General features: G+C 38.7%; 1 protein-coding gene and 1 long non-coding RNA gene across 5 annotated transcripts in view; one reads left to right on the forward strand and one right to left on the reverse strand.

Annotated features, from left to right (window-relative positions):
- LOC118907157 (uncharacterized) overlaps nt 1–19,876 on the reverse strand; it is a 31,795-nt gene extending 11,919 nt beyond the window's left edge. The window contains exons 1-3 of the long non-coding RNA XR_005022732.2: nt 16,896–19,876; nt 15,315–15,539; nt 10,672–10,809 (exon numbers count right to left, since the gene is read on the reverse strand). This is a non-coding gene — a long non-coding RNA (uncharacterized LOC118907157). The remainder of the gene's footprint in view (nt 1–10,671; nt 10,810–15,314; nt 15,540–16,895) is intronic.
- PCDH11X (protocadherin 11 X-linked) overlaps nt 16,070–24,513 on the forward strand; it is an 821,697-nt gene continuing 813,253 nt past the window's right edge. For all 4 annotated transcript variants that reach the window (XM_057495790.1, XM_057495792.1, XM_057495791.1 and 1 more), the window contains exon 1: nt 16,070–16,369. The gene's annotated coding sequence lies outside the window, so the exon portion shown is untranslated. The remainder of the gene's footprint in view (nt 16,370–24,513) is intronic.

The following is a 24,513-nucleotide window of genomic DNA, read 5'->3' on the forward strand; positions in this document are numbered from 1 at the left end:
CATATACACAATGGAATATTACTCAGCCATAAGAAGAAAACAAATCCCACCATTTGCAACAACATGGATGGAGCTAGAGGGAATTATGCTCAGTGAAATAAGCCAGGCAGAGAGAAACAAGTACCGAATGATTTCACTCATATGTTGAGTATAACAATGAAGCAAAACTGAGGGAACAGAACAGCAGCACACTCAGAGACTCCAAGAATGAACTAGTGGTTACCAAAGGGGAGTGTGTGGGAGGGTGAGTGGGGAGGGAGGGAGAAGGAGACTGAGGAGTATTATGTTTAGTACACATGATGTGGGGGATCACGGGGAGAACAGTGTATCACAGAGAAGGGACATAGTGGATCTCTGGCAACTTGCTGCACTGATGGACAGTGACTGCATTGGGATATGGGTGGATACTTGATAGTATGGGTAAATGTAGTAACCATATTGTTTTTTCATGTGAAACCTTCATAAGAGTTTATATCAATCATACCTTAATAAAAAATTTTTTTAAATAGTAGAAATGGAGTGCTTATAGAAAAGTAACTATGAAAAATGCTTTTAATAGATCTGTACAGATTAAGAAAAACAATTGTTAAAATAAGCACAATCCTTGAGTCTGAACTGTCTAGGAACTAAAAGTAACTTTTTTTAACTTTCAAGTGTGTTAAACTTCTAGTGAGTTGTGACCCCATTCAGGAAACATGGAGATGTGAGCCTCTCTACTGGATATAAAAGTGAGTATGAACTTCTTCATTTGCAAGTTCTCACAGTAATTGACCAAGGAAACTACTTTTTCTGTGTAATTGTTAGATAACCATAATCCCCCCTTACAAATGAACATTCCTTTATTCCTTAGGGTCATTGCCAATCATTAAAGGGCTTATCACACTCATCTTAGAGGGTTTGTCATTCTATAGCAGCAAGGTCTTTTGACATTCTAAGACAGAGGAGCTAGATGATTAAAAAAGACAAGGCTGCTAGAACTCTGGCAAGAATGTATATTTTCAGTACTTAGCATATAAATTAAGATGCAACACAGTTCATTAGGAAAAACTGACTTGAATTTAGGATATGTAGATTTTAATTCAAGCCCTGCCTCTAACTGTAAGTCCTTTTATTAAGCTTGAGTTTCAGTTTCTTCATCAGCAAAACGGGAATGCAGTCCTAGATTTTTTTAAGATCTCAGTGAGTTCTGAAAGCCTGTAGTGATAGCTTTATGGACTTTTGATAAACATTTTGTCAAGCGCATGTGCCACATCTGTATAAACTGCCACTTTCTAGGCAAGCTGTAAGAACTAACTGTGATCCAGGGAAAGCTCCTGAGAGTCAAGAGAACATACTATTCTAAGTCAACCAATAATGTGATGTAACCCTGGTGATTTCATGTTTCAACCTCATCTCCTCATCTCTAAAATTCAGCTAAGGCTTTCTATAACCACTTAATAGTGTTATTTTCAGAGGGTCAAATCAAGTAACAGACATGAAGCTGCTTTGAAAAGGTTAAAATCACATATAAATTTAAGGAATAATAAATAAATATCCTGGCAAGTTACTTTGATGAACAATTTATTCTTCCACTCAGTAAATAGGTATGCCCATGAATAAGTTATTTAAATCCACAGAGCCTCAGTTCTCTCAACTGTAAAATGAAAATGATCGCCTAGATCAGTGATTTATCTTGTAAAAGGTATTCTTCATTTTTTAACAGCAGAAATTTGACTTTATACAAAATATTAAGTGGAACCCCACATATATGTCAGAAAAAAACAAGGTAATTCTGAGGATGACCCAGAGCCTTGCCCACCCAGCTTCCTTATTGCACCCCATACTTAGGCATCTAAGGAATCTCCATGAAACCCTAGGACTCTGAATGTGAAAATGTCTGTAGCAGATGATCCTTAATATGTCTTCCAGTTTCAAACATATGTTTAAAATTGTGACAGCTGAAAAGACCTATTCTCTGCTTTTTATATAGAAAATTTTGTATTATCAAGGAAAAATGTAAGAAGCAAATTCAACATTTTTATAGAAACTTTAAAAATTTTTGTGTTGTTTATCTTTTGATTTACTTTAAAAAGCAACAATGTCTTTCCAATTATGAAATGAAATTTGTTGTCATAAATGTACTTACTATTTCTACTTCACTGGTTAGAGATTAAAGCAGATTATTTTTTCACTTAAAACATCATTATAAAACAACCACATCTATTGTTCTCATCATACAAAGTAGATATTACCAGTTCCAAAAATGATTGTGAAATTTGTATAGCAGTACTGATGGATTCCATAATAAACACTCACCAAGAAAAGTCAAAACCCTTCTGATGTTATTGAATTTATAGAAAGACACAGACTCTATTAAACTGACACATTTCTGAACGCAGTATTTTCTTTCTTTCCAATTGATAAGTTTGTGACCATGGAATTATATGGCATTATAGTGCTTTTCTAAAAAGGGTATCGAAAATAGTTGGTTATAAGTAAGCTAAAAATAGGTGGTGCCATTATTCCAACAAGGTATGTAATTAATGAATAAGCGCCCCCTGGGCACCCAGCACATATTCCTCATGAATACAGAGCTCAACTTGAAAGAGGACATGCATTTGTCTTAAACTTATGATAAAGTTTACCACAGGAGCAACCATTTACAGCTGTGAGGGAATATCCTGCTATCCAATTCGAAACATAATTTTAAAACTAATGGAAAGTCTATATGTATATCTGAGTCAGGTTAATTTTAGAAAAGAGTATGTCTGATGGGTTTAAACAAGAATACAAATAGAAATGTCAAAGTTAGTACTATAAATTTCTGCATCATTTTTCAAAAATAACTTTGGTGAACAGAATGTAATCGCAAATGTCATTGATCTATTAAGTGCATTATTTCCTTTTGATAGTGTAATAAAAACAGTAAAAATAAGTGTTTGACTTATTAATATCTCCTATGTTGAACACTACTTTTAATCTTAGCCAAAAGAAACAGTAATTTAAATGTGTGGCTACAGTGTCCACGGTTGACTCTCGAGAGCCAAAATTGATGTCATACCATAATCCCCTAGCATGTCAATAATCTATAATGTGAAATTGGTCGATATGAGAAATCATTGACTTGGCTGCTGAATTATGTACATGTGAGTTTTCTTTCATAGCTGTAAAAAGAAGTTAATATCTCAATGAGACAAAAGCAAAAGAAAATTAACAAAGAAATTATAATTAACTAAAGTGAGTTTCACTTATACTGTAACCATCATCTAAAGTCACTTTTCAAGCCAATGTTTCAGTCGTCTCAGGGGTGCTACTTGGCAACAAAGTAAAATTAAGACAAGGTAACAGAGATTTGAAGCAGGAAATGAAAGCAAACTACATATAATGGATGTTACAAGGGGACTTCTAATTAGGCAGAATGTAATTTAGCAGAAATTGTACTTTGACCAAGTAACTGATACTGCTTCTCTTGTGCTCATGAGTGTGTTGATATATAGTAAAAACACTCGTTTAAATGCCTAGAACTTAAAGAATTGCTACTTTTAATTAAATCTATTAATTTTATTTTAATAATTCAAAATATTGTATAATTTTCCACCCTGAAATATGAAAATTAAAAATTTAGAGACAAATAATTAATTCTAAACATAATTGGGCCTCAGTTTCACTACTGTGATATTTCATCATTATACAAGTAATTTTCATCTCTTCTTTCATATGCTTTCTCATTAGGAATATAAGTACTTTATACATCACCATTTCTCAAAGTGGGTTTAACAGAACAATAATAAATGCCATTTGGTAAAAAGAAAAGAAATAAACAGACTCCACAGGCAATTAATTTTGGGAAATTATGGGTTAGAAAGTGCTGAACCTATTTCTTTGCTGGAGTACATCTCAGAGCCTTTAAAGCTAATATTAATTACAAATCCAAGTAACATGCTTCAGAAAATGCCATCCTAAGTAAATGTATCATTTAGCTAATAAGTATTTGGCAAGGGTAATATTGTTGTCTGAATGAATCCTTATGGTAGTTTAATAAACAAACTTCAGTCCTTTAAAGCTGGGTACTAGGATGACCAAAATAAAGAATAACCAAAACTAATTCCCCAGTTTAGATTTGGTGATCCCCCAATACTAGATTTGGTGGTGCATGGTTCAGAGAATAGTAGTGCTCTGATTCAGCCCCAAATGTTTCAGAATAGAACACTTATTAAATTTGTTAAGTTTCCAATTCTTTTGTGAACATGTACACATAATACTTTAGCATTATCCAGCATCTCTAACCTCTATCTTCTTTATTTTTTGAGTTCTCCTATCATCTTTTACATTTACTAGTATTATCAACACTTGGCTAGCAGACTACTGGATGCTAATTTATGACATTTTCTGCCTGTATGAACAAGCACCAGGAGGAAAAGAAAGAAAGATTATTCATTCTACCTGTTGTAATTGTGATTTCAGGAAGTGTTAGCACATTTTTGGCATCCTTGCTTAATAGTCTGCATCCATTTTAACAAGCCAAGTTAAAGAAGAACCTTATTCTTTCAAACTTAGGATTTGTCATTATTTTGGGATTCATTAGTTTAATTAGTTAGAGCATTGTGCTAATGAGTCCAAGGCCATGGATTTGAGTCACATATAGGTCAGTTAATTTTATACAGAAAAAAATATTTTGTTTCCACCTACACTACACCCTTTGACATAACCAGCCCTCTAACGAATGTCTATTCTTTGATCATAAAGGAAACCCATCACAGTTGCTATTTTAAAAAGAAAAGGAGAAAGCAGGATCACATGCATGTGTGGGCAGCACACTTGTTCATCATTATTAGCTAATAGATCTTCAGCCATACCTCTGAACACATATACTTTACTTAAAGGAACTTACCCAAGAGGAAAAACTTCAAGATTTAATCACATTTTAACTAACAAATGCTACATTTTAACTAACAAATTTCAAGTTGCTCTTTCTCTTGTACAAGTATTCATTTTTTAATTGAAAAAACACTATGTACAGTATCACAACAAACAAAAACAATTAAGGTAGTCATAGGCTATTATTATCTGTCAAGATCTAATTACTCTTTATTTTCATAAAAGAATCCCATTCACTTTAATTGAGTCTGCAAATTATGATTCCATTTTTCTTCTCAGAGCAGATTGTAAATAATAGCACAGAAGTTCAATTGGAATAGATAAAATCATTGCATTGCTTCCTATTCTTTGTCATTTAAAAATAACAAAAATGACAACTGGTCTTAAGAAAATTTTAAAGTTTGACTAATGCTTCTTTTGTGTGAAATATAATATACATAGCAGTTCAAAGTGGAAAAAACCTAATCCAAGAAAGGATTGTCATCACAGAACTCAAAAGAAAGATTGATTTGATAGTTTTCTATTTTATGTTCAATACAAAATTCCATTTCATTTGATTTCTTAGGAAATTCATACGTCCTTTAAACATGACAAATGATTATCTGAATGAAATCAGATAGAAATGAAATCAGAAGAAAAATGTCTTATTACCAGAAGTCCAAAACTTGGACAAATTCTGTAATTTCCAAGATAATAAGAGCCATTCCGAGTTTACAGAACTCCATATTATACAAACTACAAGCTTTTTGTCTCTTGAAGGACTAAAATCTCTTCTGCAAGTATGTGGAACTTTTGTTTTCATTTTCCCCTTAGTTGCTGATGTGGCTAACAATCATATTCCAGAATGCTACAGAAATTAAGAATTAAAATTTTTTCAGAGTTAAAAATGTAAGTCATTTTTTAGGTCTAAATTAGTCTACTCAGTAAAGACCCAAGATCATAACTTAAATTTTTAAAGAAATTTTTTATTTCATTTCCTCTGGAAGAATTAATGGGAGGTCTTCTGACATCTATAAATAGGGAGTGAATCCTGGTATTGTGGAGTCTGAACTTATACGCAGGGGCTCTCTAACAAAAGCATACAAAATTACTAATGCAAGACTTAGGATAAACAAAATATTATGGGGAATAAAGAATCACAACAAATGTCAAATTTATAAAAGCTGATACCACAAACATTGGAAAAAGCAAGAGAATAGCATATGTGTATTAATAAGTGGCTTGACATATTGCTATAATAATTTTTTACAACATTTTTGGCTGCATATCACTTGATTATCTCTTCATAAGATAATGATTTCCTAATATCAGGCCTCAGAAGAGGCCTATGCAAGTGAGGGGCTTTAAGCTAAAACTTCATTAGCAGCATAGTAAATCTGCCTTGTTTTTATCAGTCATTTGATCACTGTGTGGCTGTTCAAATGATCTAAACTAGTGACAACCTACAATCTCAAACTATCTATTTATCTATATACATATATATATATATACATATCTGTATCTGTTTTCCTATACATATATATGTGTATACAAACATACTTACATACAATACAAAGCATTAATTTTAATTTTAGAATGTATTTAAGGCAAATGGCTCCTCAGGGAAGATGTAAGTTATATGGTGGGAGGTGGGGGAAGGGGATATTTACTTTCTGCAAATAAATTGAGGTTACCAGTCCCTTTTCCCTGCCTCCCTCAATTAATGGGGTTGTATTCAGCATTATAACTCACCATCTAGAGCTATAAAACACACGTGAGATGGAAAGGCTATTTAAGGCATTAATTTACCTAAAAATGTGCCTTGAATATATAGTTCTTAATGAAATATTTGTTTATAAATGAATTAACAACTAACAAATGAGTGGGTGAATAATACAGCTATTGCTACTTCCCATTTTCTTTTACCTCAGTGACTGCTGTAGGTATCTAATGAAGTCTAAATCTACTGGAGCATTCAACTACATTAAAGTATCTGTATCAGGTACTCCATTAGCTGTGTTTATGTTCATTATCTCACTTAGTCCTCATAACAATTCTTAAGGTAATTATATTTCTCAATACACAGTTATTGAAATTGAAATTTAGAGAGTTTAAGTAACTAGAATGCCATAGAAGCACAAATTGAATCCAGGCTTTCTAGACTTTCAGGTAAAATACACTGTAACTGTTTCTGTTCCCTTCATGTCAGCCTATAGAAATATAGCCAAAAAATAAAACCGCAGCCTATTAGATTAAAATTGTGTTCTAAACAAGTTTTAGACAAAAATGTAACATATTATGGCAAAAATAGTTACAATGGAATCTCTCATTCTTGTGCTACCATGTAGAGATGTCTTAAATTTATTGCCTTTCATTTCCATTACCCATAAATTGCTCTTTCTATTCCCAGTTTTGGAACGGGGTTTGGTCTGTTGCCCAAAGTAGTAGCATGAAAGTTAATAGTATGGTATAGCTATAAGCAGGAGGATTAACTTCATCATGAGGGGGCAGACAGGTTCGAAAAGCCCAGAGAGGTGCTTTTAAAACTGCCCAGCAGCATTTTTCATACATTTCAAAAGGGTTCTCTGGTTGAATAAACTCTTCATATGCCCCTGCTGAAGAGTCACCACATACATTTGCATATTAAAGACATAGGAGGTCCTACTCTAAATAAACCTGTTTTCTTCCGGGGCAGCACCCCTACCTCCCTCAATGTTAACATGTTCCTCTACTGCCCCCTAGAGGGCCTCAGCCACAGCACACACACCATCGCTGCCCTCTCCCTACTGAGTTTTCCTAGGGTGGGCTACACTGCTGGACTGGAATTCAGGCCAGGGGAGCTCTAAGAGGTTAGGGGCTTCGGAACAGGGTTTGAACATCAACTTGGTTTCTCTACCATTGCTAACTGATAGCTCCTTTCCCTCTTTTCCAGAAGCTGCAGTATTAAGACGTGTGAAGAGAATGATGACTTCATTTTTTGTTCTCACTTCCACTTTTCCCTACAACAGTCTCCATTTGAGCATTTTACCCTGCTGGAGTATTTGTTGAAAAGTTGAGACAGAAGTAGCATAGAACAAGTTTTAAAAGTTATGGTAGTTGAAGGTGAAGGAGAAATCAAAGAAAATCTTAAAAGGAAAAAGACCTGTACTGCCTTCCCTTCCTCAGGACCCTGAAGTTACCTATTCTTCATACTCCTTCCTTCTCCCCTACCTTCTCCTCTCCCTTCTTCTCCCCCTTGAGATCCAATCCAGGTTGCTAGTTCTCACACACATCTTGGAGACAAAACTCTATCTTCTAGGGTTTTTGTTTCTTTTCACTTATTATTAGTTTAATCGAACTCTAAGCAAAGTTAATTTTGTTAAGGGTTTACAAACCTGTAATTTATAGATTATTGGTAGAGCAAATCTAATGTAACAATAAACATACTGTTTATCTGACTATTTTGACAGTCTAGACTGCATCTCATGCCATAGTTGTTCTGTGAAGAATAAGAAGTGGTTATGTATTGTTAACCCAAAAAGATTTTTGAAGAACAAACTAGAATACACAGAGTTAAAAATAAGTCCACTTAGTACAAACTATACTAGTATTTAATTCTCCATGAAATGTTAGTTTATAACAGCAGCTGACAAATACAGTTTAACCCTTTCAATATAAATATATATTTTGAGGTCCTTGACTAACTCTAAAGATAAACATTACACTGTCTATTGTCATTAACTGATATACTCTTCAAAGTTACCTGTCATCCTATCTTATAAATGCACTTTAAAAATATTATTACCTCTTCAGAAATCACTCAGACTCCCCACCCAAATTTATCCTTGTAAAAAAGAGGAAATTTTAATAATTCATAGGACATTTGGAAACCTCTGTAATTTAACAAGTTTATGACAAAGTTAACTTCATATTTTCTGGTATTTTATTGTAAATTTTATATGACTGCAAGGTTCCTATGGTTGGTTATTTTTTGGAGAATATTTTAAAATAGGAGTGGAAATGCATGTGTTAAGTAATTCAGTCGCACTGCTCAAAAATTGTAAACATCTTTGAATAACATCGCATTATTTATTGTGATGAAATGCAAAAGGCTTACCAACATAGCCTACCCACTTTAGCATCTTCCAAAAAATAAATGGCTCAAGAATGTAAAACATAAAATGTGAGGCTAGAGTCATAAGTTATTTTGGTATTTGTAGGACAGTTATAAGAAAGTTGTCCTGTTGGGATCATGACTCTCAGCCAAGCAGGTAATATTTCACTGATAATGAGCCTAGAACACCAAGAAGTGAACCAATGGAAACTAGGCAGGATGCCAGTGCTCCAACTGCACATCAGAGCCTGTACACTCATACTAGCAATGGGCAGCAAAGTGCCACTCAGGTAAGTGGGAAGATGATGAATTTACAAATTAGATCACTAGGATTAGATTGGGAGTAAACCTTGGATTTGCTGGGTTTACCAAAAGAACACTTAATACTGGGCCCTGAAAAGACATAGAATTTGAAAACCTATCAGTTGACAAGGTAGAGATCTTCAAAGGATTCCTTGGCATGACAGGATTAGGTTCAGTATGGAGAAGCTCCTTTAGTGCTTTGAGCTCCAGCAACAGATCTAGAGAAGATGGAGCCTAATAACAGCATTCACAGTGGAAAGCATTCAGGAATAATATTTTATCTTTATTGCCTATTTTGTGTTACATGTTTTTTTCCTTAAAAGGAGAACCCTTCTATGCTCCAAACACTTTTCCTTCACTATCTCTAGCCTGTCAAAAGAGATAAAAGCAATAGGAACGTGTTTTTTTTTTGCCTGAAAATAAAATGAATCACCATTGTTCACCTTACCTGAAAAAAAATTTTAAAGAAAGTCTAGACCAGCTGTGTTTCAGTAAATGAGAAGAATTCTCACTTTTTTATATTTTATCCAAAGAAACTGACATTCAACTAAGCTTCAGTAATGGTGAAATGAAAACTGTTCAGTCTCAAAAGAAAACAGAAACCATATATTGATTATCTAAACACATGTCTAATCATTTAAAATGAGATGTCTGCAGTACCTCAGTCAATGAAAAATGGCTCAAAGTAGCCGTCCATTAAACACTATGTTGACTAAGCACTATGTTGACAGCCATGGTTGTTAGAAAAAAAAAGTGAAGCAGTTTTCCTACATATTTCAATGAAATACACAGTATATTTGTTATCATACATGAGAAAATGCAGCTGATTTCACAAACCATGCAAAAGCTAAATCTGCAGCTCAGTCATATATTGTACTAGAAATAAAGGAGCTTAAAAAGTAAAGAAAGGTCAGAGTGGTGTGGTATTAGTCTAGGATTCTTTTAAAATGTGTATTTTTATCAATTCCAATATACTTCTTTGGAAACATTATGTGATTTTCATACATGAGTGTTTTTCCTAAATTTAGAGCAGTAGTTGATACCTACTTCCTGAAGAGATGACCACATAGGAGTTTTGATAAGATGGAAAAAACAATTAATCTCAATATTAAAAGAAACAACAAAAAAGAATTCTGCTTTCTTCAGCAACCAAAATCTCTTTGAATCTTTTACCTCACCAAGCAACAACTGGATAACTCAAGCTAAAGCCTGTCCTATGGAAACAAGAATTGTTAACAGCGTTCTGATCTCTCTATGCTTTAAAAGACATAATAATTTTCCCTGCCCCTGTGCTTCCATCACAATACAGGCAAATAACACAGATGAAAAGCCTCCTCCCATACAGTCTTCAACTACTCATCTGTAGAAAAATGAGAGTGCAATAGGAGAAGCGCATTCTTTACTTAGGAAAGAGCAACCTTGAGGACACCACCACTTACCTTTACTCATTTAATTGCATTAATCAGAGCTCAGTGCTTCAGCAAAGTTCAGCTACGCACATACGGCCATAATTTCCAGGCTCCTATTAAAGAAATTCAGCTGCAGTTTTGTCTACTGCATTGTGTAACTGTTCAAGCCTAGAGAGAGAGGAAAAAATTATGGCATTATTACCAAACAATTGCCCCATCCCTACTTAATTACAGCAGTTGTTGTAGTAGTCAGGAATTCCTGTCGAAATCTTTCCTTCACTGAAAGCCCTTTTTCCGGCATTTTTATTTTTCGTCCTCCCCTCCTTAGGCGTTAGTAAACTTTTCTCAGTGCAGGGACCATTTCTAACTTTTCCCAATTATTTGCCCAAGCACTATAGCAAACTTCAAATATTTTATTATTTTTGTAATGTTGTAAGGCCAGTCCCAGGACTAAAAAAAATCTTGCTACACTCTTGTCCAGGAGGAAATGGAGAAGTGTTCGTTTCATTTCACAGGTATGCCCTTTTCAAATTCTTATAATCTATAGTGGTGGAGAGGGGGAAGGTGTTAGACTTGATTCATCTTTCTAAGCTCACACTAATAGCACCCTCTAGTGTTTCCAGTGGATCTATGCATTTTGTCGTTGGCTAGGTTACAGTACTGCCGCAGTTAAAATTACTGAAAACTCAATGAGTTTTTCAGCTATCAGCCTTTATTGAGTTTCCAAATCTTTAGCTTCTGAAGAAATTCATATGCCCTCTGTGTACCTGCACCACTTCAGCTTTGTTTTTATTTGTGACTTCACTGTTTCAGAACCAGAAATATCTACCAATTTAATGTAAATATGTCTTTACAAATCATGATAGTAAAAAAGCTTGGAACTGAGAGAATACTTTTAATTTTTCAAAGCACTTTCATACACATTATTATTATTTGTCACAATATTGTCTCTCCACCAGCACACATGTTTGTCGTTTGTTTTTGGAGAAGCAGAATGATTTCACTTGGGATTAATTCTTAACTAAAGCTTTCTATTTAAATAGTCCCTAATCCACTAGGGTTTAAGTTTTTTGTTTTCTTTTGTTCACTTAACATCTTTATGTACTAACTCTTGGAGAGTGACACCTTTGTAGCTTAATGACAGCATTGTACTAAGCATTTTAGATACATTATCTTATTTAAACATCATTACAATAATTTGAGGTGAATAAGACTATTATCCCCATTTTTAAATGAAAAAACTGAAGCTTCTTAGGCTAGCTCTGTGCAAAAAAAAAAAGTATAATTCAAGCCACACATGTAATTTTAATTTTTCTAGCAGCCACATTAAAATATTGAAAATAAACAGGTGAAACTATTTTTAATAATATGTTTACTTAACCAACCAAGATATTATCATTTCATCATGCAATTTATATAAAATTTTACGTATGTGCTAAGTCTTCAAAATAGGGTGTGTATTTTACATTCACAGTACATCTCAATTTGGGGTAGCCACATTTCAAGTGCTCAATAACCACATGTGGCTAGTGGCTATCTTATTATACAATACAGATCTAGAGATTAATTTGCCTGCAGCCACACAGCTAGAAAATGCCGAAGTCAGAACTACAAATATGGTCTAAAACTAAAGCCCTTTTCTGAACCACTGGGCATCACTGCATCGTACTTACTAATTGTGACTGTTGCTAATAGTTAATATTAAATATGAAAAATATCATGGAGGATGTAATTTATCCAGTTTTATAGTCTTGTGCCCATGTATCCACTTATTTTCTCAATAACAATGTTTTATTGATAGTAACATTTATGTGCAATGTACAGTGCAAGTTGTAGACCACACAGAGAGGAAAGGAGTTTACACAAAATAGCAGCTGTCCTGTGACACAAAGTACTCATTTTCATCCATCTGCATGACCTGTCTACTCTCTCTGCAGACAGAGAACATGGGAAGGCAAATCACAGTCAGACTGCTTGATAAGGGATGTTTCGATGCAAGGGCAACTGAAACCTCAGAATATTTTATTGGCTTCATCAATTTCATATCAAGGGTAGGGTAGTTTTGCCAGTGAGGTGAAAATGCACATGGTTAGGAGTTACCAATGCTCATCTTTTTGAGTCTTCTTTTACTAGGTCTCCATGGCTGATCAACCTTTCTTTAGAATAACACATTATTTCTCCTTTTTAATCAATGCTTACTAGCCTGAGAAACATCTTCACTCATTGAAGTATTTTGAATTTCTGATCCATTATATTACATAATGGTTTTATAGTTTAATCCTCAGAGACTAGACATATTTCCATGCTTATAGGGTACACCTTGCCATAATTTTCCTTTCGTGGTCTTACTTGAACAGTGGTTCAAGTTCCAAATTGGAACACAGAACAAGCACAGTAAATATCACAGCTCCTTCATGGCATCTCCAAAAAACAAATTCCTGCAGTTCCCTTTTACCTTTTGAGGGTTTCTGTTAATTGTAAAATTTTTGATGTGATGCAAATTCTGAAAATGTGTAACCATACTGAGGACCATATGCTGAGGATCAGCACAGTGGACTGGAAATGACATGGGTTTGAATATCCCAACTCTATGGTTATATAATGTTGGAATTTTACCTAGTCTCTGTGAGTCTTTGTTTCCTCATTTGTTTAAAAAGATGAAGGCAATAACCTATCTCATAAAAGTGGCTTTGAGGATTAATAGGACAGTGTATATAATGAAGATAGTGCATAAAAGGCATTCAATAAAGAAGTCTTTCTCTCTGTAAGCAGAGTAGAGTCTTTATCAGTCCTTTTAGGGTTAGATCACCAATAACAGAGCTTTTGCCAGGTGTTCGGGCTTTTGGTTATTCCATTGTTCATTGGTGCCAACACCAGACAGAACACAGGCGAAGAGAAAACAGGAAACAAATCTCATTGTTTTCAGATATGGATTTCTGTCAGTCTAATCCCCAAGCCAAATTTCTCAGATAACTTTCTGGGTTACTTAGTTCAATGAGTAGTCCCCTTGGTCTGTAAATAATGTTTCTGCTCTATAGAGATAATTTTCTATTGGACTATACACTTAAAACTAAATGCTTGCCATATATTACAGAATAATCCAGATTAACGACAAAGCAACAATGTAGCTGAATTTAGGAGTTATACACTTTGAATGGAAATACAGTCTTACTCTTCAGCTCCACAGTCTTGTGCAAATTACCTATCCTCTATGAGCTTCAGCTTCAGGAATCGTAAAATGTGAAGAATACTAACCTCATGAGTTTGTCATGAGGGTAACTTTAAATACTCATAACAGTCATTGAATAGCTCTTTCCCCCTACATTAGGTTTAAATAGAAATTTTAAGAAATCAGTTAATTGGTATCTAATATGGATGTTATGAATGATTAGTAGTGCTCTGAGAGTGCCTCCATGGCATGATTTTTCCACACTGCCCTGGATCAATCAGTGATTTTATTTTCATTAAGTTCCTGCTATCCCTTATGACAGAGTCTCATCCAGCAGTGCAAACCCCAAGAGTCAGAGCTGTAACAGTTTGACAGCTTCAGATTTCATCTCAAAGACATTTCCTAGTTCCCACGAAGAGGACAATACGTGTACTGGGTACTGTGAATAATGTAGGCAGAGTTACAGGAGGAGTAAAATGTAATAGTAAATAGTTCTTTGTGTCCTCTTTCATGCAGGTTGCACTGAACTGCGGTGCCAATGTCTCTCTCAGTAAAGGTTTTAGGAGTAAAAAAAATGCAAAAGGAAAAAAAGTGATGGTAGAATTATATGAACCAAGGTTTTAGCCTTTAAAAAAATCAGGTATTGGAAAGAAGGCAGGAGGATGGAGAAGGACATATTGAGGAAAGAAGTCATATTTGCCCTTCAAAAAAAAAAACTTACCACGAAGAAGGTATTAGAGAAAATCAATTCGTGCTAATTGGCAAAATTTCTTCTTCTTGATGTTATAGCCCTATACAGATGCATTTCCTCTTGCATTCAGTAGACAAAAATAAAAATGAATACTGTGCTCTTGGCACCCTAAAACATTCTCTACTTTTTCTCCTTTTATTTCAGAAGAGAGCTTCATCCTTCCAAAAACAAAGCAGAGCACTAGAAAGATAAGTTTTTCCATTGGTTAAGCATGGAAAAGGGATTTTTCCTCTAAAACTCTACACCTTTCAGGAAAGCAATTTAGAAAATCCACCTGGTTCATTCTCCAGCCTTTGAGTAAATTTAAGGATTTGCTCCTTGGAGCAAGAATCAGAGTAGACCAGTTGGAAGATTTTGGTTGTTGCTCTTTGCTTTTAATCCCATGACAGGGACAGGAGAATGAGCCTTGCTTCTAGATACTCACGACTCATCTGAGCCATAAACCAGCCACATTGCCCCTGATCGCTTTAGTGGCCTTGGGAAACCTGGCATCCCGATGCTCGCCCTGGCGTCGCCGACCAGGCAGCCGGAGAGCGCTGGCAAGCACCAGTTTTGCGGCCCTGGGCTGGGTTCCTCCCTCTCTTGCATCCTTTCCTTCCTCGGAAACGCGCTGTCCACGCCCGCAATGCTGCCGGCTCCCCGGCCACGAAGCGGTTGGACCCCACTAAAGCAGCCCGAAGCCACCGACCTGCTTACGTTGGTTCACTCGTACTTGCTCTTTGGGGTAGCCAGATTGCTAGATCTCCCCCTCACCTGGCTTTCCGCTGCCCCCAGACGATCGACCCGAAAGGCAAGCGAGGAACCAGACCCGGCTCACAGTTGAGTATGAAATATGCAGACACCGTCTTTCGGCTCCAACCGCGGCTTTGCCGGGCTCCTGCCCTTACTTCCACTAGTTTGCCTTAAGTGTCCTTTGTATAAGAAAATGGTGCTGCTGGATGCTTGCTCTCTAGCTGGAGTCAGGGCGGTCAGCGGTATCTCGAGAAAAAACACACATAACAAAAAATAAATAAACTTCTAAGATAATGTGAACGACTTCAACTTAAAGGGAACCTTAAGAGAGCAGCGAACGGAGCAATGCATGCCCTCGGTTTTTTGCTCTGCAAAGCGGGCAGCCGGAAAGCGGTGCGTTTTCCCCGGCAGCGGGTCCCGCACCCGAGTGTGCCGCCAACACACATTCTGCCGACTTCTCGGGGCGGCAAACAGTAACTTCCAAAGCTTACCTCCATCTCGCCCCCTCCCTTCTCCCCCAGTTCTCCGTCAGCGGGAGGGGCCGCCCCCGGAGCGGCAGGAGATGTGGGGTGCAGGGAGTGGGGACCAGAGGGGGGTACCCAGCAGTTGGTGCTGCGCCATCCCCTCCCAGCAGGCGGCCCGGGCACTGGTTCACTTCTCTCCCCCACGCCTTCCACTCGCTCACCCCCCTTCCTTCCCCCTTCTCCCCCTATCTCTAATCCCTCCCCCTCGCCATTGAAAAGGGCTGGCTCGGCACTGGTTCCTGGCAGTCGGCGAACTGTCTGGGAGGGAGGAGCTGTGAGCCTGGGCTACACGCAGCGGCCCGCGCGGCAAAGCAGAGAGCAAGCAGAGCAGAGTGCTCAGATTGGCAGAGGCAGCGGCGACACGAGCAGCCGAAGCCACCCAGGCGTTCCGAACAGCCTCAAAAGCAGCCTCTGCTACTCCAGCTGCTCCGCGGACTGCGAGCTGTGGCGGTAGAGCCCGCTACGGCAATCGCAGTCTCCGTGGTGCGGGCGAAAGCCTTTTCTCTTTTTTCGCTTACCACTTCATTCTTCTATAGAGGCTTCGAACAGTGAGTAAGTATCGGGCCTGGGTGCCAGAACGGTGCGGCGTGTGAGGCGTGAGTCCCGCACTTAGTGAGCGGAGGCATCCTGCTGCCTGCGGTGCGCTTGGGATCTTGACTATGACCAGAGTCATTTTAGAGACGCATGTGGTGTCTTCCCTTCCCCCTCCCACAGCTCTTCCCCGGAGGTAAGAGAAAGAGCAAACCCCGAAGGTGAGCGCTGGTATAATATCTTTTTGGCAGTGCCACCGCTCGGCTTGGCTTGGTTACTTTGCGAAAACTCTCACTTCTGTCAGAAAAGTGTCCGCGCATGAATCTCCCCGACATTGGCCGTGCAAAAAGGTCTTTCACTTTAACGGATACTGCCAGCTTCTTCGAGGTTGAAAGAAACTCTGAGACTGGGGCAGGTGCTGAATAAGGATCACACCCCTGACTCTCGGGCTACCCCGGCGGAGGGGTCCGCGCTGCGGAGAAATACCCCAAACCCAGAGCCTGCCTGGGACCTTGTGCCGCGCGGCCGGGCCCCGCGGCTCTCTTACCTCTAGGCGCTCGGAGTGTGGATCCTTGCCAGGCTGGCTCTAACCCTCGGGAACCCGACCCCTGGCGCAGAGCTTAGAAGAGCGCAGCGCGCCAGGGCGCACGCAGGATCCCCCAGGCTGTTCCCCTGGCGCTTGCCTCCCCGCCCGTCCTTCCCGCCCTACTTATGGGGTGTGCTCAGCCAGCACTTGCTGGATGTGGAAATGGTAGGTGTGTAAAATTCTGCCTAGCTTTTAAAAAAGGAACTTCTTATAATTGCGTGGCCAAAAAAACGGCATCTTTTTCTTATTAAAAAAAAAAGACTTTTATTCTAAGAGCGCAGAACAGGAAAGGGTTCCTCTTTCTCTAAGGAAATGACTTTTAATCCCTTAGCCAAAAAAACGCCTACCTATCCCATAAATGAATGACGTTTCTAAGGTAGAACCGAAAAACAGTTCATCTCTCCACAAAAGTGATTTTTTTTAAGCGCGTGGCCATCAAATGGTCCCTTTTCGCTAAAATGAATGCCTCTTAATAAGAGCGTCATCGGAGAAGATGACTTCTTAAAAGCACCTAGCCTCAAATGGGTCGTTTTCTTTAGAGACTTTAGAAGAGTGGAGCAGCAGTCTGCTCTCGGTTCGGGAAACTACTTGCTTGCACACGAGCGCTTAGCCGCAAATTGACTTCTCTCCTGGCAAAACGGGTGGGGGTCACTGTCCAAGAGTGCAGAGCAGGAACCGCTTCCTTTCCTCCCCCAAGTTAAGACTTTTACACCTCAAGTGAAAACGGTCTCTTCGCTTCCAGAATAAATTACTCCGTGCTTCGCTGCTTTGGCCGCCTTTGCGGCTTGGGGTGCGGGGCGCTGGGGTGCGTGTGCGCGCGCGTCTGCAGGCGGGCCCTAGCCTCTGAGCCGGGTGCCCTTCCAAAATGTTGGTTCCGGGGATGGGAATCCAAACTTGCGCCGCTGCGGCACACACCCACAAGGCAAAGACTGGAGAGAAGAGAGACTAGGACAAAAGGACAAATAAAATTAAATATCAAGAACAAAGCAAAAGCAAGTCCTTTTGTGGAAACATCCCAAGATGGGATTTAAACCTAGCACCAGAGCTGTTGCAGTATGAAGGAAAGTGTGTGGAAGAAAGTGTTCAAAAATAGGTATACGCGGGGAACAGGGCAGAAAATATTGGGGTTTGTGGAGGTGATGGTGTTAAGAGGAGGTGCTGGCGTGCTCTTGGCGCTACAACAAGGGAACAACCTGAGGAGCGTGCAGAGCAGAATTCTGAACATTGAGCACAACACCGGAGAAGGTGGCGGCGTTTTATGACTAAAACGACTCTTCCCCCTCCCATAAGAGGTTAAAACAGGTGTGACTTGAAAAAGAAAAAGAAGGGCACTTGCGGGGGCACCTTCTGAACTTGGAAAAAACAAAATGGAATTCCACTCAATCTTGTTTGAAACAAACTAGCACAGTCAGGGCGGGAGGATAGCCTCAGGGCTGTCCTTTCGTGAGTGTGTGCGTCGGGGGCGGAGGCAGCATTTGAAAGCAAGTCGAAGTAATAGCATTTATACGTATTTCCCCCCTTTCTTGCCTTTGTCTGGTTCATCGAAGGAAGCGCGGACGGTGTGCGGCCGGTTTTGACGAAAGAATTCACAGATGGACGCGCTGAGGTCTAAAGAGACCTTTCTCCCTCTGCTAAATTAAGAATTGTCCCGCGCAGCTCACGCGGGCTGCGTCCGGCCGCCACTGCCGCTGCGCTGCGCTTGCCCAGCGGCGAGGGAGAGCCTCCGCAAGCGAGGCCTGAGAACCCAGTTTTCCAGCGGCCCCTCCGCCCGGGCAGCCCCTCCTTCTGGCGATGATGTCAGCCGCGGCAAGGCTCGGCGGACCTGGAGGAGGCTGAGCTGCTAGTCCGGATAGCGAGCGCGGGCTGCCCTGCCCCGCGCGGTCCCAGTGCGCAGCCGCCCTCGCTGCCCCTCGGCCACCTTTCCGCTCTGGCTCTCGACCCCTCCTCCCACTCAAGCGCCCGAGGGAGGCGGGGGAGGCCGCTGCGGGCCAGGCCGCGGCGGGTTTTGAACCTATGGATCAAACAGATTTAGGGTCTTCCCCGCATTCCTTTCCTCCTAGTCCCTGCCCCTCCCCCAACCCCTTTCCTCCCCTTTTCAGCTTGCATCTTCACTGTTCACCGAATTGACTTATTTAGTGGCATTTTAGAGGACAAGTTCTTCAGATGAAATAAGAATAAGTTACCAGTGTTAAATTTCCGCTGTTTCTCTTCTCTCCGGGTGATAAGGAAGGGGGACGTGAAGACCGGAGTCTTCAAAATCATGTGACTGTCTCTTCGCCTGCAACAGAGCAAGCTCCCCAGAAAGCGATGACAGTCGTCTTCCCAAAGAAATGGTGCGGTGGGGGAGGAGGGCAGCCGAAGGCGTTGGCGCAGGGTGGGCTGTCCCTTAAACTGAAAGAAGGGATTGGAAATGAGGGGTTGCGGAAAGGCTCTAGAAGCTGCTACCGCAGGGGAGAGGCCACCATGCTCTTCATTATAAGGCTGCGCAGTCACTTCTACAGACTGGCGGGCCAAATTGGGAAAATTAAGGAATAGGATTTTCCAAGACGGAAGCCCGATGCGGCTTCTCCTCTGAATTTGCTCTTCTAGTTCTCAGGAACAAGTCCCTGCTTTCCCGAATTTGGAGCTAATCCGTTTCCCTGATTGCGGACAATTTTTTTCTATAGCTCTGGGAGAAGGACCGCAGCGAGCAGTTGGAGAAGGTTGCACAGGGAAGAGGGAGGGGACGGAGACAAGGGCGTGTGTGGAGGCAACTGGGCCTTGGAACTGTTTCCTTCCCAAGGAAAATACGTTCAGAGGGGATGGCACCAAACTGCTTACCTTCTGTATTTCGGTTTGGAGGCAGGTGGAACTTTTGAGGGAAAGGGAGCCTGAGCAAAGAGTTTATCCATTTTGTAAATACAGTGTTTTGTTTCTTCTTCCCTTTGATGGAAGGCTTACCTTACATGATACATCAGTAAAGGCAACAAACTTAAAGTTGTCGTGCGTTTGAAATACAGGAATGGGAAGGAAACTAAGATCAAGCACCAAGCATAAAAACCACATTCAATTTCTAGAGTTCAGTCATTTGTTAAGAGTCGAAAGGAGGCTTTTTTTTTTTTTAATGACCCAGAAGTGATTCTGACAGACGCCCAAGTGCAATTGGATTTGGCATTTGGCACCTGGGAGCCCTAGCAGAACGAACTGCATAGGTTTCACGTTATTTCTTCCCTTGGTATTCAAAACTTAATGTTTTTTGCAAAATAGAAATTCCTGATAGCATCCAGACTGCTGGTGGCAGGAAGAAATCTGGTTAGGGATTTAGAAACCAGAAAAATTTTCCTTTTCTCTATTCAAGCAGTCAACAGCCTTTAGCCAGGATTTGTAAGGTTCTTAGGAAAAGGAAAGGGAGGCCACAGACAAGGAGACTTTATGTAAACCACTGGATTTGATCTACACTGAGGAAATATGTATGGCTGCCACATTTTCTATTAGTGGGAAGGGAAATTATTCATGGGATGAATATTTGAAGTCTAATTTTCTCCAATAATCTTGCTTCAATAAATCTTGTCATCTGTTTATTTATTCACCAAAGAAACCACAAACATTAATTAGTCACCTACTGTGCCAGACAATGTGCTAGGCTCCAGGAATACAAAAGAGAGTATAAAACGTGACCCGGGCCTCTATGAGCCAGGAGACTCCTACAAATTTATGATATAATCTGATAAATGCTCTAATTGAGCATAATGGAGGGAGGAATTAATTTTAGATAAGGGGTTTAGAAAAGATTAATGAAGAAGGTGTCTCTGCCTTTGAAAAACAGGCATTCTTAGGCAGTAGCTAGCCAGGAAGTAGACCTAGAAAAGCCCAACACAGATTAAGTAAGGAAAGGTATGAGGAGCCTTATTTCCCACTCTGGAGTTAAAAGGTATGTGTGTTTTTTGTAGACACAGGCCACCTTTGAAAATTCTTCAATCAGATATGTTAGAAACAACAAAAGAGGGTGAGAAAATTGGGCAGCAGGTGGCACACAATAGGAAAATTCTGTTGTCTTTAAATCAATATTTGAATAGACTAATGCATTGTAATAGAAAGTGGAGGGAGGCAAATAAGTAAAAAAGATACTGTAACACCTGGAAAACAAAACGAAGGAAGAAGGCCTAAAATGAATCAGTGGAACTAAGAAAGAAAGGAGTGATATTTTGGGGGAGAAAATGCCTTAGTCATATTCACTAATCCAGTTATATCTTTATACTTATCTCACCTTCCCCACCCATCATCCCAAATTCTCAGTCTTCCACCATCAGAGCAAACTCCACCGTCTGCAAGCACACGCATCCCTACTGCCCTCCATTCTTCATACACCTTCCTGCATTACCTCTCCCACCCTAACCCACTTCAGCTTTGTACCAACAATTATCTCCCTTAATCATGGCCCTTGGGCACTGGCAAACACCTCTATCTCTATTCTTCCTCCTCTTCCCTTTCTGTTTCTTCCCTGCATTACTACCTAGGAAATTTCTCCACTCATTCCTTTATCTCCATTTTACTTCCTCCTCTAGCCATCTTTGATTTTCTTCTCCTTCAGTGACTTCAGAGAAGCTTAAAAAAAAAATGGAACCAAGGAACTTCTACTTCAGCCTCACTCACAGATTTGTCAAATTCTCCTTATGAAGAAAATTTCTTGTTGCCTGTGTGTGTCTTTTGCTGTTTTATTTCAAACAAGATGTATAGTGGAATTCCTCACATTTGTTATATCTTTTTTTATTATGCCTGCAAATGTCTGTTTGCCTTTGGTAACAACTAGGGATTCAAATATTGTACATTGGGGAGTATTCCCAACTTTTCTGAATTTCTCACCACACACTCCTGAAACTGTTTCTCTACATCCCATCCTTTCTGGTGTTATCTTTCTTCCCATAGGTCATTCCTTTTATGCTTTCAGTAAAAGTTTCTTTCTTATTTTTATTCCTCTCTCCTTTTTGCTTTGTGGGATTTTTATAGTGGCTCAAATTTAAATATTTTGGGAGGGAATCCCCCTAGGACAGACCCTCCCAACACACACACAGGCCAAAGCATATTCTTACCAACACACACAGTTACCATGACAATCTTCAGAGGCAAAGCAACCCATGATTTTTACTGCATTCTTAGAAAGTTATTGTGTGTGTGTGTGTGTGTGTGTGTGTGTGTGTGTGTGTGTGTAAAAAGTGTAATTCTCAGACCGTCCATACCTCTTCATGCAGTGGGGTGGGCTGAATATCACCGGGAATTGGGGAAGGAAGGAGTATGCTGTAAAATAGACAATACAGTCTTTCACCAGTGACATATGTAAATTTTACCTTTGGGAAAAATAAAATATATAAGTACATTTAATTGGATTGACTTTATAACATACCAAATTACATGTCATTGTCTGAGCACAGTTCTATTATCTGAAGACTTATTGATCATTCAGTATCCGGAATGAAGAAAACTAGGTAAGATGCCTTGATATTCTAGACTGGTTTGAGATTAATCTGATCTTATTTGAAATGGCATTATTCTTCAATAGAAGTTCTTCAAAAAGGCATCATCTCTAAAATGTGTTCATCTTTTTTTAGGAGAACACATCAGACAAACTATATGCCATGATCCCTCAAGATTTATGCCCTGTGTAATATTAATTGTAACACACAGGTTTATCACATAAAAAAAGCTATTTTAGGGTGAAAAGTGTCTCTTGAGATTTGGTTACATCTGTACAAAGACTGCATTCTCATTATCAAAAAGTAAAAAATTGGATAAAGAGTTTTTCGATCAGTTTTTGAATTAGAAGAGTGACTTGGCAGAAATCATAAATGCTTTTATTATCTTTTGCACTCTAAAAATCCTCAACTGATCAAGAATTTAAACTGATCTTTTAATTGTCTTTGATATGTTAAGCATTGAATCAGTATAATAAATTTTGAAACTAAGAGTGACAATGGCTATAGTTGTCATTTATGGCTCAGATCTGAAAAAATGATTTTATCTTTGCACCTAAACTGCTCATTCTCAATGTGTAGATTTTGGAAAGCAAAAAGGGTTGGGGTTGAGGGGATATATCCTGGGAGAGGATTTTTCTTTCATCAATAAAAACTATTTTATTAATCTAACATATCTTTTAGCACAAAAATAATAAAACCAATTTATTGATGGATTTTAATTAAACTGTGGAAGTTCATTTCTTTAAAATCTTTAAGTGGATAGAATACAAATTGAGATATGTACTGATTTTATAATTCGTTTACTGTCATATGAAACAAAAACAAAACATTATTTCCTACCACACTTTTGTTTTAATTCACCTTGTTTCAGCCTTTAATTTCTGTAGTATTCTATAATTTATATAATTTTTAAAATAAATATCATTTTAGCCTCATGAAAAACAGTAGGAAAAGAATGTGTGATTATACCTATTTTTTCAATAGGGAAACTGAAGTTGAGACAGGTGAAGTCAGATCTCTATGGCTTTCCAGTTAGAGGGGACACCTATACAGGATTGCTGGTTTTCAGTCTCCAAACCAGGGCTTTTCTCAAAACCCCACATTGCCTATCATTTCTTTGAATATATTTTCTCAAAGTTCTAAATGTGAAAAGCTAAAAAACACAGCTTCTTGGATTACAAAATAAAAATCTCAAAGACAAAGATACTCAAGTACATTTTAAAAGGTTTATTAATTAACTGGCTACTTGTGTCATATTCTCCTCCTATTTAGAGTCTTTGTGCCCTAACTCTACAAAAATTACACGGCAAAATAGGAGGACTGTTGAAACTTAACAGCACGTGCTCACAGACGATCTCTTACTTCCTCTGTTTTATTTATAGGAATAATTCAAATTATGACCCATCATAATGACAATCCATAAGTTTAAGTTTACTTAAGGTGGCAAATATTTAGTGTTATAGCCTAACTCATTTTTTTCTTTTAGGACATCTGTATTATTATGTAGAATTTAGTTTAAAGAATATTTAACAATGATTTTTAAGTAGTGATTTTCTTCTGACATGCCGTTTTTGGAGCAACATGTCTTCGGGAATTAACTGCATGCAGTTTTGTATCATCAAAAGGACATTAAGCTCCCAATATGCAAATGATTGTTTGTTGTCTTCAGGGTTATAAACTACTTTATCCCGTGGTTTTTGGTATGGGAAATGAAAGCAGAACATTTATTTAAATTGTGCGAACACATGGTATTTTATGATTTATAGTTTATTAGTATCCAGAGAATGATCTTCCATAAATAACTTCATCTCCCTGGAGTAGTTTTCTCAGTAGTAAAATGAAGAAATTTTAAATTATTTGAAGGCTCTTTCCAATTAAAAAAAACTGTATGACTTTTTATAAAAAGCAGTAGACATATAAAGCATTCTCTGCTTGTCCTTTGTCTCTGCAGATATTGTTGATTTCACTGCATTGATCCATTAACCATCAATAACTAAAAACCTATTGCTTGTCCAGCATTGCAATACTTTAGATGTGGGAGTTGGACTGGATTGTGAAGGGTGGCCCTTAAAGAAATTTAAGGGAGTATCTGTTTTGAAAAATTTACACTCTGATTCAGCAAAAACAAT

Source organism: Manis pentadactyla, chromosome X (assembly GCF_030020395.1).
Source record: "Manis pentadactyla isolate mManPen7 chromosome X, mManPen7.hap1, whole genome shotgun sequence".
Classification (NCBI taxonomy): Eukaryota; Metazoa; Chordata; class Mammalia; order Pholidota; family Manidae; genus Manis; species Manis pentadactyla.